Genomic DNA, 5,533 nt, shown 5'->3' on the forward strand with positions numbered 1-5,533 from the left:
AGAATAGAACTCAGGGAGATTGATGAATTTATGAGAATTCAGGATTCAATACTTCAAAACCCCCCCCCAAAAAATGAAAAATTAGAAGAAAATGTGAAACATCTCATTGAAAAAAACAACTGATATGGAAAACAGACTTAGGAAAGATAATTTAAAAATTATTGGAATACCTGAAAGTCATGATCAGGAAAAGAGCCTTGACATCATTTTCAAAGAATTACTACAGGAAAATTGCCCTGATATCCTAGAAGCAGAGGGCAAAATAGAAATGGAGAGAATCCACTGATCCCCCCCCAGAAAGAGATCCCCAAAAACCAACCCCTAGTAATATTATAGCCAAGTTCCAGAACTCCCAAGTCAAAGAGAAAATATTACAAGCAGCCAGAAGGACACAATTCAAATATTGTGGAGCTGCAGTCAGGATCACACAGGACCTAATAGCAACTACATTAAAAGCTTGTAGGGCTTGGAATATAATATACGGGAAGGCAAAAGAGCTTAGAATGCAGCCAAGAATCAACTACCCAGCAAGGCTGAATTTCCTCTTCCAGGGAAAAAGATGGACTTTTAATGAACCAGGGGAATTTCAAATGTTCCTGTTGGAATGGCCAGAGCTGAATAGAAGGTTTGATCTTCAAATACAGGACTCAGGTGAAGTAAAAGGACTGGAGGAGAAGGGGGGGAAATATGAGGTACTTAATGATGATGACCTCCATGTATTCCTGCATAGAAAAATGACACTGATAATACTCATATGAACCTTCCCAATTAACAGCTCAGGTAGAAGGAGCTTTTATAGTTAAAGCACAGGAGAAAGCTGAATTTGAAGATAAAATATGGTGTAAAAATGGAGTCAATAGAAAAAAGGGAAATGTAATGGGAGAAAGAAAAAGGAGAGGGGGGAATAGGCCAAGATATTTTATATAAGATTTTTCTTTATTACAATGAGCTATTGCAATGATATGGAAGGGAGGAAGGCAAGGGGGAATGAGGGAATCTTCACTCTCATCAGAGGTGGCTAGGAGAGGAAACAGCATATGTACTCAATGGGGTTTAGGCATCTGGAGTAAGAAGGAGGGGGGGAGCAGGGGGGAAGGGGGGGATGTGAGTGATGGAGAAGAGGATGGACCATGGGGGGAGAGTGGTCAGATATAACACATTTTCTTTTTTCACTTCTTGCAAGGGGCTGGGATTGGATGGCTTGTCCAGGACCATAGATAGGGCCAGGTGGATGCTGGGCCTAAGGGGTGGTTCGGGGCTCGAGGACTCTTGGCCCCAGGGCCAGGGATCTGTCTGCTGTGCCACTCAGCTACCCTACAGCAGAGTCAGAATGAAAGGAGAGGGGGCAGCTAGGTGCTGTAGTGGATAAAGCACTGGCCCTGGAGTCAGGAGTACCTGGGTTCAAATCTGGTCTCAGACACTTAATAATTCCCTAGCTGTGTGGCCTTGGGCAAGCCACTTAAACCAGTTTGCCTTTCAAAAAAAAAAGAATGAAAGGAGAGAGAAAATATAGTACATGGTAGCTGGGAAATACAGGAGGGAGTTGCGATCAGCAATGGCCATGGTGGAAAAATATGTAAGTTACTTTTGCGATGGACTTGTCATAAAGAATGTGATCCACTTGCAACAGAGTTGTTGGTGTTGGAACAAAGACTGAAGCACATTTTTTTATTATTATTATTTTGGTAGGGGGGTGCAGGGCAAATGGGCCTGGGTGGCCTGCCTGGGCCACATAGCAGGGTGATCGTTGGGTGTCTGAGGTCGGATTTGGACCCAGGTGCTCCTGGCTCAAGGGCCAATGTTCTAGTTTTTGCAGGGCAGTGGGGTTGGGATGGCTTGTATGTCACACAGCTGGGTGATTGTTGGGTGTATGGGGCTGCATATGGGCTCGGGTGCTCCTGGCTCCAGGGCTGGTGCTCCGTCTATTGTGCCACCTGGCCATACCTACAATTATTACTATTTGTTTTTATTTTAATTTTTTTCTCTCCCCTTTATCGCTCAAGTGAGCCTATATTTTTTGGGGAGAGGGTATTTTGTTTACTCTTTTTTTCCCTTAATTTTCATTTTTAATTACAACTGTACAACAGACCATTTTACTCTTGCATCTTTTCAATGGTTTCTTCTTTATATTTGCCCTTCTTTTTTCCAACTTGTCTGGATTTGGCTTTACACTCAAGAATTTTTTTGCGATCTTTGTCCAGTTTTAGTCTGGTGATAACTGCTTTGCTAGGATGAATGCTCACATGGACAGTTGTGCCATTAGCTTTTTCACGCTGTACACGTTCGATGTAGATGACATATTTCTTTCTGTAAACCTGAACAACTTTGCCAATTTGCTGACCTTTGTAATGTCCGTGAACCACCTGGACCTCGTCGTCCTTGCGGATGGGCATGGAGCGGACGTTGTACTTCTGCCGCAGCTCCTTGGAGAGCGGCGACGACATGATCTTGCCGGTCGTGCTAGGGGGCGTTGAAGTGCCTCTTGCGGTTCTTGCTTCGGTCTGAAGTCCAGAGCGGGTTGAACTTCATTGTGGGTGGTGCAGGAGGCTGCGGCCGCAGGCGGGCTATTTTGTTTACTCTTAAACAAGAATATTTTATTAATGTATAAAAAAACATTATTTGTACGAAATGAGAATAAATATTAAATATTTAAAAAAATATATCTGGCCACTGGACCAAGATGACTGGAGGACAAAGTGAGGCTGCTGACTTTCCACATTACCCCTCACTTAGATCCAACTCACTTGCATGTCATGGCATCATCTCCCTGATATCGTGCTTTTTTTTGAGAACTAAGGACAAACACCAACAATCCTTGTCTTGCCACTGGCTCTAAAGACACTGGAGGAGAGAGTGAGGTTGAAAACTTAGCACAGCTGCTGCCTCATTCAAATCCAATTCACTTGCATATCAAACCATCACCCTCTTGATATCATTGGTCCTCTTCAAGAAGGAAGGATGAACAACAACCACAATGCCATAAGACTAGCGAGAAGCAAAAGTATTATTGTTTTTTAAAGGACTCTTTAAGCTATTGCTTGCTGAGTTTGATTTCTATTTATGGCAAAATTTTAGAATGTATTATTGAAGTGATTGCATATGAGCACTTAAAAAGGAAGCAGTGATAACTATGAGCAACATGTGTTCATCAGATACTAATGTAACTCAATCACTTGGATGAAGGCATAGATAGAATGTTTATCCCATTTTTGGATGACATGAAGCTAGGAAGAATAGTCAATATAATGGATGGAAGAACTGGAATATAAATGGATGTACTGCCTAGAATGATTTAATTCAATAGGCATAAACGTAATGTCCTGAACTTGGATTCAAAAAAGAAAATATATGATTAAAGGACAAGTGACATGACTAGACCCTACTTTATAAGCAAAGGGCTTGGGGGGGAGGTTGATGGATTGGAAGCTCAACATCAGTCAATAGTGAAACCCCCCCCCCAAAAAAAAAAACAACTATGGCTTATTAGACTCCATTAAGGGAAATATAGGGTCAAGAATAAATGATATTGTAGTTTTTTTGGATTTTTGTTCTGGAAAGACTATATCTGGAGGATTATGTTCAGTTCTTGGAATGACATTTTAGGAAAGACAAGCTGGAGTTTTCATGCAACTTCCCTTAGTATTGAAAACTATGCCATATAATGACTAATCTGAAAAAGACAGAAAATATGAAACCTTGGATAAGGGGTTGTTAATGGAACAATGGAACACTTAGCTATTCTTAGTGAGTTCAAGCTCCAAGGGTTAGAGAAAGTATATTCTGTGGTTCTGAAGGAATGTATATCTCTATCTCTATCTCTCTATATATTTATATCTGTCTTCAAATGATAGCTATCTTTAAATATTGTAAGTGTGGTCATGTATATCAAAGGGGAATTACTACTACTACTACTACTACTACTACTACTACTATGACTACGACTACTACTACTACTATGACTACGACTACTACTACTAGTACTACTTTTGCTGCTGCTCTGTTCTGCTGCTGCTGCTTGTCATATGGCAGACCTTGGCTCTATGGGTGGAATTTTCAGAGAAGCAGATTTTGACTTAATGTAAAGAAAAATTTTCTAACAATTTTAGGGACCTAGTAGAAAGGTAGTAACTTTTGGAAATAGTGAGTTTCCTTTCTTTAGAGAGGTCTTCAAAAAAAGACTTCAGATTACTTCTTAAGGGATGTCATTAGATTTCATAATCTCAGGGTTTCTACTGTAACACTCTCTCTGGGGCCATCCTTCCAACTTGCATTTTTACTTATAGCTTGAGGTCCCTTGTGGGCCGATGTCTGCCACCTCTCTCTCGTGATTCTAGGAATATCCTTGAGGGATTATGTGTCTAATTCTCCAGTTCAATAATTTCCCATTAACACTCAGCCAATAGACTCATTTGGTTCTTAGAAAAGTAATTTATGCAAACGACATAACAATACAATTCCTGTGTGCCTCCCCTCCCAAATCTGAGCTGTATTCTCTAATAAAATATTCACAATGTTCTTGGGAAGAGTGGGTTCAAACTTAGAGCACAATGGCAGTGAGGCACATAGGTCATCATAACATATGGCAAAGGATAACAAGTACTTAAAAAGTTCTTTTCATAGAGTTTTCATGCAGGTTCCCATAGTTTGAATTTAAAAATTGGCATTTCTCTCTTCCATGACCCTGAAGCTCTTGCCATCCTATGTTTCTGAATCTGTTGCTTTTGTTTGTGACTCTCATGATACAGCTGCTCCCACTGCCACTGGCCCCTACCACTTCAGGTGATAGTGGTACCAACAGAAGACTTCTAGACCTTTTGAAACTCTCAAGGTCTCTGCCAGGAAAATTTTATATTAGGATATATATTTGCTTAAGATTAGGAAAGTAAAAATACAAAAAGTCAGAAGCAGCCAGAAGGTAACTGTCCTTCTCCCACCTTGGGAAAGCTGCTCAAAATAGTCAGTCCTTCCTCACTAACAGTTGCAAAGAAAAGAGAGCAGTGGAGAGTGGGATATCCTTTTTTTGTATATGAACTGTATACTTTTTTTTAATGATATATTTAATATTTATTTATTCTCATTTTGTACAAATGTTTTTTTATACATTAATAAAATATTCTTGTTTAAGAGTAAACAAAATACCCCCAACGCCCCCAAAATATAGACTCACTTGAGCGATAAAGGGGAGAGAAAAAAATTAAAATTAAAAAAATAATATTAATAATTGTAGATATGGCCAGGTGGCGCAGAGGATGGAGTACCAGCCCTGGAGTCATGAGCACCCAAGCCCACATCCGGCCCTGTACACCCAACAATCACCCAGCCATGTGACATGCAAGCCACCCAAACCCCACTGCCCTGCAAAAACCAAAAAAAAGAAAAAAACCCAAAATAAAATAAAATAGTAATAATAGTAGGGGTGGCTAAGTGGCAGACAGAGCATTGGCCCTTGAGCCAGGAGCACCTGGGTCCAAACCTGGCCTCAGACACCCAACGATCACCCTGCTATGTGGCCACAGGTGGGCCACCCAGCCCC

At 40.7% G+C, this 5,533-nt stretch overlaps 1 pseudogene; it reads right to left on the minus strand.

Moving 5' to 3' along the window:
- Positions 1-2,058: 2,058 nt before the first annotated feature.
- On the minus strand, positions 2,059-2,529 carry LOC141511179 (large ribosomal subunit protein uL24 pseudogene; annotated as a pseudogene).
- Positions 2,530-5,533: the final 3,004 nt, after the last annotated feature.

Source organism: Macrotis lagotis, chromosome 2 (assembly GCF_037893015.1).
Source record: "Macrotis lagotis isolate mMagLag1 chromosome 2, bilby.v1.9.chrom.fasta, whole genome shotgun sequence".
NCBI lineage: Eukaryota > Metazoa > Chordata > Mammalia > Peramelemorphia > Peramelidae > Macrotis > Macrotis lagotis.